General features: G+C 30.4%; 7 non-coding genes across 7 annotated transcripts; all 7 read right to left on the bottom strand.

Annotated features, from left to right (window-relative positions):
* Positions 1-1755: 1755 nt before the first annotated feature.
* On the bottom strand, positions 1756-1828 carry TRNAV-UAC (transfer RNA valine (anticodon UAC)). Its single transcript has one exon. It is a non-coding gene; the product is annotated as a tRNA-Val (tRNA).
* A 1926-nt stretch (positions 1829-3754) lies between these two features.
* Positions 3755-3827, bottom strand: TRNAV-UAC (transfer RNA valine (anticodon UAC)). Its single transcript has one exon. It is a non-coding gene; the product is annotated as a tRNA-Val (tRNA).
* A 1926-nt stretch (positions 3828-5753) lies between these two features.
* On the bottom strand, positions 5754-5826 carry TRNAV-UAC (transfer RNA valine (anticodon UAC)). Its single transcript has one exon. It is a non-coding gene; the product is annotated as a tRNA-Val (tRNA).
* A 1924-nt stretch (positions 5827-7750) lies between these two features.
* TRNAV-UAC (transfer RNA valine (anticodon UAC)) lies at positions 7751-7823 on the bottom strand. Its single transcript has one exon. It is a non-coding gene; the product is annotated as a tRNA-Val (tRNA).
* A 1925-nt stretch (positions 7824-9748) lies between these two features.
* On the bottom strand, positions 9749-9821 carry TRNAV-UAC (transfer RNA valine (anticodon UAC)). Its single transcript has one exon. It is a non-coding gene; the product is annotated as a tRNA-Val (tRNA).
* A 1925-nt stretch (positions 9822-11746) lies between these two features.
* On the bottom strand, positions 11747-11819 carry TRNAV-UAC (transfer RNA valine (anticodon UAC)). Its single transcript has one exon. It is a non-coding gene; the product is annotated as a tRNA-Val (tRNA).
* Positions 11820-13743: 1924 nt separating this feature from the next.
* On the bottom strand, positions 13744-13816 carry TRNAV-UAC (transfer RNA valine (anticodon UAC)). Its single transcript has one exon. It is a non-coding gene; the product is annotated as a tRNA-Val (tRNA).
* Between the last annotated feature and the right edge of the window lie 527 nt (positions 13817-14343).

Consider the following 14343-nt stretch of genomic DNA (forward strand, 5'->3'; position numbering starts at 1 on the left):
TTATATAATACATAGTTACGCCCCTTTTGTATATCCCTCCCATATGATTTCATACCTCAGGAATACAACGCTAGGCAATAGAGTTATGCAATATTGGGACAATTGTCAAGAATACTAAAAAGATACTCGTGAGCTTCAACTGTGTCCATATTAGGAATTACATCTGTACTCTATGAGCTTTTAGAAAGTGCGTAGTTGGAAACAATACTCAGCCAACAAAGTTGTTTTTCTCTCAGGGTGTGTATAAAGTTCAAGATGAATTTGCTATATCATCTAGCTAGAATCAAAATGGATTCTGTTATGCTTTCATATTATACTAGTGAATATGAGAACCCTTTGCTTATTGGATGTATACATAATATACGTACTATCCCGTAGTACATATATATAACTGTTAGGCCTTCAGCAGGTTGCCTCAGTCCCAGTATTCGACAAGTGATTTTGTTTAAAAATCCAATTATATGTCGCACAACACTGAATTTTCATATGTCCGCAATTAAGCAGCATGACTTAGTCATGAAAAAATGCAGAAAATATGGTCAGTTTATCGAGAACCTCCAAGTACCACATAGTGCACTAATATAGTAGGCTGAGATTTTTTTTTATCTTGGCTGACCGATTCAATAACCGAAGGAGTGTGTTTGTGACCATCAGTTCTCTGGTTTATCGGAAATACACCAAATGGTCATTTAAAAACACTACCCATTAAAACAGGATGAGCAACCAATTTTTTGCAATTGACTTTAATAATTGTATAGTGGGTACATAGATAAAGACAGTTGTAACATGGTTGACCAAACTTGCATTACCCAACATTTAAAATAAAAATTTAGCAAAGAGCAATGTGTGCAATGTTGAATAAACCTGCATATTCCCATTTTAAATAAAGAATTTTTGAAGCTTTTCAAGTGAATATTTATAATTTGAAAAACTATATACACAAAAATCATTATTTCTAACATTTTGAACAATTATCATCTGCAGGTGTCACACTTATCAAAATCAATTTTCAGTGATTTTTCTTGCCATGTTACCATAAAGTGCCTGTATTACAAATACTACATATAAATAAATGCCCTTTCACAACATAACTTAAGCATAATACTCGAAAAAGACTTTAGTAATAATCAATATACTATCTATCCAGAAGTCAAATCTATCAGCATTTTTGCTAAACTTGCACATAGTAATTATGGAAATATTTATTTACATTTAAAGTAAATAATCTGGAAGTGAATATTAGCTACATCAAAACATGATTGCAGTTTATCATGCATTAATCATGCAATACCAAACCTTGGCAGCATTATCAAGTTGCTAGTGAAGTCATGTGAACAGTGAAGTCCTGGAAAGAATAGCTGTGCTTTGGTGAACTGGTGATGGACATGTTGGTTTAAGTGATTTATTTAACTGTACTCAGTTAAGATGATTTATGGAAAAAGGTAGTTAGATATGATACTACAATTTATTTGTTTACTATAAATGAAATATATGATACATTGCTACCAATTTCTTATAAAACAAGAAGATTATTTGAATCTGCTCCAGATTTTTAATCAGTTGTTTGCTGTAATAAGTTATTTTATAATGAAAAGCTAATAGATATTAAAAATAACATTTATTTCCATATTTAGAGAAGAAATTGAATTTTGTAAGTGAACAAATGACATGTTTCACATTGAGCAGTAGCAGGTCAGATGTTATAAGAATGATAGTGAAGAAAATTTTCATAAATCATAAATTAGTGCAAAAATATGGTTCCACTGGGGATTGAACCCAGAACCTTCTGCGTGTAAAGCAGATGTGATAACCACTACACTATGAAACCAATATGCAATACAATAACAAACTATTCAATTTTTTGGTTGTCCTGACAGTCGTAGTGATTTTTGGTAAACTGTTCCGGATTATCGGTGAAACGTCAAAGTGATTGTTCTTTCATTATATATAATTTTAAAAAAAACAGAGCACCATATTTTTGGCAAATTGACCCAATACTTAATAGTGGTACACCTAGCTAAAGAAAGTTATAGCCTGGTTGACCAACCTTGCATAATTAAACATTTAATATTAATCTTTATTAAAAAGCAATGACTGCAATGATAAATAAATGTGTATATCCATTTTAAAGTAAGCATTTTGCAAAGTTTTTTAAGTGATTATTTTTAATTTGAAGAAAACAAATATACAAAATTCTTTATTTCTAACATCTTGACCAATTATTATCTACTGTAAGTACTCTTATCAAGATCACAGTTTACTGGATTTTTTAATAAATACGGGTTCACTTGGGATTGAACCCAGGACTTTTTCTGTATAAAGCAGTTATGCTAACCACAATGCTATGAAACCACAACATAAACTGTTCTCACACTAGAAGATATTTATGGTCATCTTGACAATCAAATGCCCCAAAATCTGAGGTACACACTAAGTGATTTTGTTTAAAAATCCAATTATATGTCGCACAACACTGAATTTTCATATGTCCGCAATTAAGCAGCATGACTTAGTCATGAAAAAATGCAGAAAATATGGTCAGTTTATCGAGAACCTCCAAGTACCACATAGTGCACTAATATAGTAGGCTGAGATTTTTTTTTATCTTGGCTGACCGATTCAATAACGGAAGGAGTGTGTTTGTGACCATCAGTTCTCTGGTTTATCGGAAATACACCAAATGGTCATTTAAAAACACTACCCAGTAAAACAGGATGAGCAACCAATTTTTTGCAATTGACTTTAATAATTGTATAGTGGGTACATAGATAAAGACAGTTGTAACATGGTTGACCAAACTTGCATTACCCAACATTTAAAATAAAAATTTAGCAAAGAGCAATGTGTGCAATGTTGAATAAACCTGCATATTCCCATTTTAAATAAAGAATTTTTGAAGCTTTTCAAGTGAATATTTATAATTTGAAAAACTATATACACAAAAATCATTATTTCTAACATTTTGACCAATTATCATCTGCAGGTGTCACACTTATCAAAATCACTTTTCAGTGATTTTTCTTGCCATGTTACCATAAAGTGCCTGTATTACAAATACTACATATAAATAAATGCCCTTTCACAACATAACTTAAGCATAATACTCGAAAAAGACTTTAGTAATAATCAATATACTATCTATCCAGAAGTCAAATCTATCAGCATTTTTGCTAAACTTGCACATAGTAATTATGGAAATATTTATTTACATTTAAAGTAAATAATCTGGAAGTGAATATTAGCTACATCAAAACATGATTGCAGTTTATCATGCATTAATCATGCAATACCAAACCTTGACAGCATTATCAAGTTGCTAGTGAAGTCATGTGAACAGTGAAGTCCTGGAAAGAATAGCTGTGCTTTGGTGAACTGGTGATGGAAATGTTGGTTTAAGTGATTTATTTAACTGTACTCAGTTAAGATGATTTATGGAAAAAGGTAGTTAGATATGATACTACAATTTATTTGTTTACTATAAATGAAATATATGATACATTGCTACCAATTTCTTATAAAACAAGTAGATTATTTGAATCTGCTCCAGATTTTTAATCAGTTGTTTGCTGTAATAAGTTATTTTATAATTAAAAGCTAATAGATATTAAAAATAACATTTATTTCCATATTTAGAGAAGAAATTGAATTTTGTAAGTGAACAAATGACATGTTTCACATTGAGCAGTAGCAGGTCAGATGTTATAAGAATGATAGTGAAGAAAATTTTCATAAATCATAAATTAGTGCAAAAATATGGTTCCACTGGGGATTGAACCCAGGACCTTCTGCGTGTAAAGCAGATGTGATAACCACTACACTATGAAACCAATATGCAATACAATAACAAACTGTTAAATTTTTTGGTTGTCCTGACAGTCGTAGTGATTTTTGGTAAACTGTTCCGGATTATCGGTGAAACGTCAAAGTGATTGTTCTTTCATTATATATAATTTAAAAAAAAAACAGAGCACCATATTTTTGGCAAATTGACCCAATACTTAATAGTGGTACACCTAGCTAAAGAAAGTTATAGCCTGGTTGACCAACCTTGCATAATTAAACATTTAATATTAATCTTTATTAAAAAGCAATGACTGCAATGATAAATAAATGTGTATATCCATTTTAAAGTAAGCATTTTGCAAAGTTTTTTAAGTGATTATTTTTAATTTGAAGAAAACAAATATACAAAATTCTTTATTTCTAACATCTTGACCAATTATTATCTACTGTAAGTACTCTTATCAAGATCACAGTTTACTGGATTTTTTTATAAATATGGGTTCACTTGGGATTGAACTCAGGACTTTCTCCATGTAAAGCAGATATGCTAACCACTATGTTATGAAACCACAACATAAACTGTTATCACACTAGAAGAGATTTATGGTCATCTTGACAATCAAATGCCCCAAAATCTGAGGTACACACTAAGTGATTTTGTTTAAAAATCCAATTACATGTCGCACAACACTGAATTTTCATATGTCCGCAATTAAGCAGCATGACTTAGTCATGAAAAAATGCAGAAAATATGGTCAGTTTATCGAGAACCTCCAAGTACTACATAGTGCACTAATATAGTAGGCTGAGATTTTTTTTATCTTGGCTGACCGATTCAATAACCGAAGGAGTGTGTTTGTGACTATCAGTTCTCTGGTTTATCGGAAATACACCAAATGGTCATTTAAAAACACTACCCAGTAAAACAGGATGAGCAACCAATTTTTTGCAATTGACTTTAATAATTGTATAGTGGGTACATAGATAAAGATAGTTGTAACATGGTTGACCAAACTTGCATTACCCAACATTCAAAATACAAATTTAGCAAAGAGCAATGTGTGCAATGTTGAATAAACCTGCATATTCCCATTTTAAATAAAGAATTTTTGAAGCTTTTCAAGTGAATATTTATAATTTGAAAAACTATATACACAAAAATCATTATTTCTAACATTTTGACCAATTATCATCTGCAGGTGTCACACTTATCAAAATCACTTTTCAGTGATTTTTCTTGCCATGTTACCATAAAGTGCCTGTATTACAAATACTACATATAAATAAATGCCCTTTCACAACATAACTTAAGCATAATACTCGAAAAAGACTTTAGTAATAATCAATATACTATCTATCCAGAAGTCAAATCTATCAGCATTTTTGCTAAACTTGCACATAGTAATTATGGAAATATTTATTTACATTTAAAGTAAATAATCTGGAAGTGAATATTAGCTACATCAAAACATGATTGCAGTTTATCATGCATTAATCATGCAATACCAAACCTTGGCAGCATTATCCAGTTGCTAGTGAAGTCATGTGAACAGTGAAGTCCTGGAAAGAATAGCTGTGCTTTGGTGAACTGGTGATGGACATGTTGGTTTAAGTGATTTATTTAACTGTACTCAGTTAAGATGATTTATGGAAAAAGGTAGTTAGATATGATACTACAATTTATTTGTTTACTATAAATGAAATATATGATACATTGCTACCAATTTCTTATAAAACGAGAAGATTATTTGAATCTGCTCCAGATTTTTAATCAGTTGTTTGCTGTAATAAGTTATTTTATAATTAAAAGCTAATAGATATTAAAAATAACATTTATTTCCATATTTAGAGAAGAAATTGAATTTTGTAAGTGAACAAATGACATGTTTCACATTGAGCAGTAGCAGGTCAGATGTTATAAGAATGATAGTGAAGAAAATTTTCATAAATCATAAATTAGTGCAAAAATATGGTTCCACTGGGGATTGAACCCAGGACCTTCTGCGTGTAAAGCAGATGTGATAACCACTACACTATGAAACCAATACGCAATACAATAACAAACTGTTAAATTTTTTGGTTGTCCTGACAGTCGTAGTGATTTTTGGTAAACTGTTCCGATTATCGGTGAAACGTCAAAGTGATTGTTCTTTCATTATATATAATTTAAAAAAAAACAGAGCACCATATTTTTGGCAAATTGACCCAATACTTAATAGTGGTACACCTAGCTAAAGAAAGTTATAGCCTGGTTGACCAACCTTGCATAATTAAACATTTAATATTAATCTTTATTAAAAAGCAATGACTGCAATGATAAATAAATGTGTATATCCATTTTAAAGTAAGCATTTTGCAAAGTTTTTTAAGTGATTATTTTTAATTTGAAGAAAACAAATATACAAAATTCTTTATTTCTAACATCTTGACCAATTATTATCTACTGTAAGTACTCTTATCAAGATCACAGTTTACTGGATTTTTTAATAAATATGGGTTCACTTGGGATTGAACTCAGGACTTTCTCCGTGTAAAGCAGGTATGCTAACCACTATGTTATGAAACCACAACATAAACTGTTATCACACTAGAAGAGATTTATGGTCATCTTGACAATCAAATGCCCCAAAATCTGAGGTACACACTAAGTGATTTTGTTTAAAAATCCAATTACATGTCGCACAACACTGAATTTTCATATGTCCGCAATTAAGCAGCATGACTTAGTCATGAAAAAATGCAGAAAATATGGTCAGTTTATCGAGAACCTCCAAGTACTACATAGTGCACTAATATAGTAGGCTGAGATTTTTTTTATCTTGGCTGACCGATTCAATAACCGAAGGAGTGTGTTTGTGACCATCAGTTCTCTGGTTTATCGGAAATACACCAAATGGTCATTTAAAAACACTACCCAGTAAAACAGGATGAGCAACCAATTTTTTGCAATTGACTTTAATAATTGTATAGTGGGTACATAGATAAAGATAGTTGTAACATGGTTGACCAAACTTGCATTACCCAACATTCAAAATACAAATTTAGCAAAGAGCAATGTGTGCAATGTTGAATAAACCTGCATATTCCCATTTTAAATAAAGAATTTTTGAAGCTTTTCAAGTGAATATTTATAATTTGAAAAACTATATACACAAAAATCATTATTTCTAACATTTTGACCAATTATCATCTGCAGGTGTCACACTTATCAAAATCACTTTTCAGTGATTTTTCTTGCCATGTTACCATAAAGTGCCTGTATTACAAATACTACATATAAATAAATGCCCTTTCACAACATAACTTAAGCATAATACTCGAAAAAGACTTTAGTAATAATCAATATACTATCTATCCAGAAGTCAAATCTATCAGCATTTTTGCTAAACTTGCACATAGTAATTATGGAAATATTTATTTACATTTAAAGTAAATAATCTGGAAGTGAATATTAGCTACATCAAAACATGATTGCAGTTTATCATGCATTAATCATGCAATACCAAACCTTGGCAGCATTATCAAGTTGCTAGTGAAGTCATGTGAACAGTGAAGTCCTGGAAAGAATAGCTGTGCTTTGGTGAACTGGTGATGGACATGTTGGTTTAAGTGATTTATTTAACTGTACTCAGTTAAGATGATTTATGGAAAAATGTAGTTAGATATGATACTACAATTTATTTGTTTACTATAAATGAAATATATGATACATTGCTACCAATTTCTTATAAAACAAGAAGATTATTTGAATCTGCTCCAGATTTTTAATCAGTTGTTTGCTGTAATAAGTTATTTTATAATTAAAAGCTAATAGATATTAAAAATAACATTTATTTCCATATTTAGAGAAGAAATTGAATTTTGTAAGTGAACAAATGACATGTTTCACATTGAGCAGTAGCAGGTCAGATGTTATAAGAATGATAGTGAAGAAAATTTTCATAAATCATAAATTAGTGCAAAAATATGGTTCCACTGGGGATTGAACCCAGGACCTTCTGCGTGTAAAGCAGATGTGATAACCACTACACTATGAAACCAATATGCAATACAATAACAAACTGTTAAATTTTTTGGTTGTCCTGACAGTCGTAGTGATTTTTGGTAAACTGTTCCGGATTATCGGTGAAACGTCAAAGTGATTGTTCTTTCATTATATATAATTTAAAAAAAACAGAGCACCATATTTTTGGCAAATTGACCCAATACTTAATAGTGGTACACCTAGCTAAAGAAAGTTATAGCCTGGTTGACCAACCTTGCATAATTAAACATTTAATATTAATCTTTATTAAAAAGCAATGACTGCAATGATAAATAAATGTGTATATCCATTTTAAAGTAAGCATTTTGCAAAGTTTTTTAAGTGATTATTTTTAATTTGAAGAAAACAAATATACAAAATTCTTTATTTCTAACATCTTGACCAATTATTATCTACTGTAAGTACTCTTATCAAGATCACAGTTTACTGGATTTTTTAATAAATACGGGTTCACTTGGGATTGAACCCAGGACTTTTTCCATATAAAGCAGATATGCTAACCACAATGCTATGAAACCACAACATAAACCGTTCTCACACTAGAAGATATTTATGGTCATCTTGACAATCAAATGCCCCAAAATCTGAGGTACACACTAAGTGATTTTGTTTAAAAATCCAATTATATGTCGCACAACACTGAATTTTCATATGTCCGCAATTAAGCAGCATGACTTAGTCATGAAAAAATGCAGAAAATATGGTCAGTTTATCGAGAACCTCCAAGTACCACATAGTGCACTAATATAGTAGGCTGAGATTTTTTTTTATCTTGGCTGACCGATTCAATAACCGAAGGAGTGTGTTTGTGACCATCAGTTCTCTGGTTTATCGGAAATACACCAAATGGTCATTTAAAAACACTACCCAGTAAAACAGGATGAGCAACCAATTTTTTGCAATTGACTTTAATAATTGTATAGTGGGTACATAGATAAAGACAGTTGTAACATGGTTGACCAAACTTGCATTACCCAACATTTAAAATAAAAATTTAGCAAAGAGCAATGTGTGCAATGTTGAATAAACCTGCATATTCCCATTTTAAATAAAGAATTTTTGAAGCTTTTCAAGTGAATATTTATAATTTGAAAAACTATATACACAAAAATCATTATTTCTAACATTTTGACCAATTATCATCTGCAGGTGTCACACTTATCAAAATCACTTTACAGTGATTTTTTTTGCCATGTTACCATAAAGTGCCTGTATTACAAATACTACATATAAATAAATGCCCTTTCACAACATAACTTAAGCATAATACTCGAAAAAGACTTTAGTAATAATCAATATACTATCTATCCAGAAGTCAAATCTATCAGCATTTTTGCTAAACTTGCACATAGTAATTATGGAAATATTTATTTACATTTAAAGTAAATAATCTGGAAGTGAATATTAGCTACATCAAAACATGATTGCAGTTTATCATGCATTAATCATGCAATACCAAACCTTGGCAGCATTATCAAGTTGCTAGTGAAGTCATGTGAACAGTGAAGTCCTGGAAAGAATAGCTGTGCTTTGGTGAACTGGTGATGGACATGTTGGTTTAAGTGATTTATTTAACTGTACTCAGTTAAGATGATTTATGGAAAAAGGTAGTTAGATATGATACTACTATTTATTTGTTTACTATAAATGAAATATATGATACATTGCTACCAATTTCTTATAAAACAAGAAGATTATTTGAATCTGCTCCAGATTTTTAATCAGTTGTTTGCTGTAATAAGTTATTTTATAATTAAAAGCTAATAGATATTAAAAATAACATTTATTTCCATATTTAGAGAAGAAATTGAATTTTGTAAGTGAACAAATGACATGTTTCACATTGAGCAGTAGCAGGTCAGATGTTATAAGAATGATAGTGAAGAAAATTTTCATAAATCATAAATTAGTGCAAAAATATGGTTCCACTGGGGATTGAACCCAGGACCTTCTGCGTGTAAAGCAGATGTGATAACCACTACACTATGAAACCAATATGCAATACAATAACAAACTATTCAATTTTTTGGTTGTCCTGACAGTCGTAGTGATTTTTGGTAAACTGTTCCGGATTATCGGTGAAACGTCAAAGTGATTGTTCTTTCATTATATATAATTTAAAAAAAACAGAGCACCATATTTTTGGCAAATTGACCCAATACTTAATAGTGGTACACCTAGCTAAAGAAAGTTATAGCCTGGTTGACCAACCTTGCATAATTAAACATTTAATATTAATCTTTATTAAAAAGCAATGACTGCAATGATAAATAAATGTGTATATCCATTTTAAAGTAAGCATTTTGCAAAGTTTTTTAAGTGATTATTTTTAATTTGAAGAAAACAAATATACAAAATTCTTTATTTCTAACATCTTGACCAATTATTATCTACTGTAAGTACTCTTATCAAGATCACAGTTTACTGGATTTTTTAATAAATACGGGTTCACTTGGGATTGAACCCAGGACTTTTTCTGTATAAAGCAGATATGCTAACCACAATGCTATGAAACCACAACATAAACTGTTCTCACACTAGAAGATATTTATGGTCATCTTGACAATCAAATGCCCCAAAATCTGAGGTACACACTAAGTGATTTTGTTTAAAAATCCAATTATATGTCGCACAACACTGAATTTTCATATGTCCGCAATTAAGCAGCATGACTTAGTCATGAAAAAATGCAGAAAATATGGTCAGTTTATCGAGAACCTCCAAGTACCACATAGTGCACTAATATAGTAGGCTGAGATTTTTTTTTATCTTGGCTGACCGATTCAATAACCGAAGGAGTGTGTTTGTGACCATCAGTTCTCTGGTTTATCGGAAATACACCAAATGGTCATTTAAAAACACTACCCAGTAAAACAGGATGAGCAACCAATTTTTTGCAATTGACTTTAATAATTGTATAGTGGGTACATAGATAAAGACAGTTGTAACATGGTTGACCAAACTTGCATTACCCAACATTTAAAATAAAAATTTAGCAAAGAGCAATGTGTGCAATGATGAATAAACCTGCATATTCCCATTTTAAATAAAGAATTTTTGAAGCTTTTCAAGTGAATATTTATAATTTGAAAAACTATATACACAAAAATCATTATTTCTAACATTTTGACCAATTATCATCTGCAGGTGTCACACTTATCAAAATCACTTTTCAGTGATTTTTCTTACCATGTTACCATAAAGTGCCTGTATTACAAATACTACATATAAATAAATGCCCTTTCACAACATAACTTAAGCATAATACTCGAAAAAGACTTTAGTAATAATCAATATACTATCTATCCAGAAGTCAAATCTATCAGCATTTTTGCTAAACTTGCACATAGTAATTATGGAAATATTTATTTACATTTAAAGTAAATAATCTGGAAGTGAATATTAGCTACATCAAAACATTATTTCAGTTTATCATGCATTAATCATGCAATACCAAACCTTGACAGCATTATCAAGTTGCTAGTGAAGTCATGTGAACAGTGAAGTCCTGGAAAGAATATCTGTGCTTTGGTGAACTGGTGATGGAAATGTTGGTTTAAGTGATTTATTTAACTGTACTCAGTTAAGATGATTTATGGAAAAAGGTAGTTAGATATGATACTACAATTTATTTGTTTACTATAAATGAAATATATGATACATTGCTACCAATTTCTTATAAAACAAGAAGATTATTTGAATCTGCTCCAGATTTTTAATCAGTTGTTTGCTGTAATAAGTTATTTTATAATTAAAAGCTAATAGATATTAAAAATAACATTTATTTCCATATTTAGAGAAGAAATTGAATTTTGTAAGTGAACAAATGACATGTTTCACATTGAGCAGTAGCAGGTCAGATGTTATAAGAATGATAGTGAAGAAAATTTTCATAAATCATAAATTAGTGCAAAAATATGGTTCCACTGGGGATTGAACCCAGGACCTTCTGCGTGTAAAGCAGATGTGATAACCACTACACTATGAAACCAATATGCAATACAATAACAAACTGTTAAATTTTTTGGTTGTCCTGACAGTCGTAGTGATTTTTGGTAAACTGTTCCGGATTATCGGTGAAACGTCAAAGTGATTGTTCTTTCATTATATATAATTAAAAAAAAACAGAGCACCATATTTTTGGCAAATTGACCCAATACTTAATAGTGGTACACCTAGCTAAAGAAAGTTATAGCCTGGTTGACCAACCTTGCATAATTAAACATTTAATATTAATCTTTATTAAAAAGCAATGACTGCAATGATAAATAAATGTGTATATCCATTTTAAAGTAAGCATTTTGCAAAGTTTTTTAAGTGATTATTTTTAATTTGAAGAAAACAAATATACAAAATTCTTTATTTCTAACATCTTGACCAATTATTATCTACTGTAAGTACTCTTATCAAGATCACAGTTTACTGGATTTTTTAATAAATATGGGTGCACTTGGGATTGAACTCAGGACTTTCTCCGTGTAAAGCAGATATGCTAACCACTATGTTATGAAACCACAACATAAACTGTTATCACACTAGAAGAGATTTATGGTCATCTTGACAATCAAATGCCCCAAAATCTGAGGTACACACTAAGTGATTTTGTTTAAAAATCCAATTACATGTCGCACAACACTGAATTTTCATATGTCCGCAATTAAGCAGCATGACTTAGTCATGAAAAAATGCAGAAAATATGGTCAGTTTATCGAGAACCTCCAAGTACCACATAGTGCACTAATATAGTAGGCTGAGATTTTTTTTATCTTGGCTGACCGATTCAATAACCGAAGGAGTGTGTTTGTGACCATCAGTTCTCTGGTTTATCGGAAATACACCAAATGGTCATTTAAAAACACTACCCAGTAAAACAGGATGAGCAACCAATTTTTTGCAATTGACTTTAATAATTGTATAGTGGGTACATAGATAAAGATAGTTGTAACATGGTTGACCAAACTTGCATTACCCAACATTCAAAATACAAATTTAGCAAAGAGCAATGTGTGCAATGTTGAATAAACCTGCATATTCCCATTTTAAATAAAGAATTTTTGAAGCTTTTCAAGTGAATATTTATAATTTGAAAAACTATATACACAAAAATCATTATTTCTAACATTTTGACCAATTATCATCTGCAGGTTTCACACTTATCAAAATCACTTTTCAGTGATTTTTCTTGCCATGTTACCATAAAGTGCCTGTATTACAAATACTACATATAAATAAATGCCCTTTCACAACATAACTTAAGCATAATACTCGAAAAAGACTTTAGTAATAATCAATATACTATCTATCCAGAAGTCAAATCTATCAGCATTTTTGCTAAACTTGCACATAGTAATTATGGAAATATTTATTTACATTTAAAGTAAATAATCTGGAAGTGAATATTAGCTACATCAAAACATGATTGCAGTTTATCATGCATTAATCATGCAATACCAAACCTTGGCAGCATTATCAAGTTGCTAGTGAAGTCATGTGAACAGTGAAGTCCTGGAAAGAATAGCTGTGCTTTGGTGAACTGGTGATGGACATGTTGGTTTAAGTGATTTATTTAACTGTACTCAGTTAAGATGATTTATGGAAAAAGGTAGTTAGATATGATACTACAATTTATTTGTTTACTATAAATGAAATATATGATACATTGCTACCAATTTCTTATAAAACAAGAAGATTATTTGAATCTGCTCCAGATTTTTAATCAGTTGTTTGCTGTAATAAGTTATTTTATAATTAAAAGCTAATAGATATTAAAAATAACATTTATTTCCATATTTAGAGAAGAAATTGAATTTTGTAAGTGAACAAATGACATGTTTCACATTGAGCAGTAGCAGGTCAGATGTTATAAGAATGATAGTGAAGAAAATTTTCATAAATCATAAATTAGTGCAAAAATATGGTTCCACTGGGGATTGAACCCAGGACCTTCTGCGTGTAAAGCAGATGTGATAACCACTACACTATGAAACCAATATGCAATACAATAACAAACTATTCAATTTTTTGGTTGTCCTGACAGTCGTAGTGATTTTTGGTAAACTGTTCCGGATTATCGGTGAAACGTCAAAGTGATTGTTCTTTCAATATATATAATTTAAAAAAAACAGAGCACCATATTTTTGGCAAATTGACCCAATACTTAAAAGTGGTACACCTAGCTAAAGAAAGTTATAGCCTGGTTGACCAACCTTGCATAATTAAACATTTAATATTAATCTTTATTAAAAAGCAATGACTGCAATGATAAATAAATGTGTATATCCATTTTAAAGTAAGCATTTTGCAAAGTTTTTTTAAGTGATTATTTTTAATTTGAAGAAAACAAATATACAAAATTCTTTATTTCTAACATCTTGACCAATTATTATCTACTGTAAGTACTCTTATCAAGATCACAGTTTACTGGATTTTTTAATAAATACGGGTTCACTTGCGATTGAACCCAGTACTTTTTCCGTATAAAGCAGATATGCTAACCACAATGCTATGAAACCACA

Source organism: Pseudophryne corroboree, chromosome 11, assembly GCF_028390025.1.
Source record: "Pseudophryne corroboree isolate aPseCor3 chromosome 11, aPseCor3.hap2, whole genome shotgun sequence".
NCBI lineage: Eukaryota > Metazoa > Chordata > Amphibia > Anura > Myobatrachidae > Pseudophryne > Pseudophryne corroboree.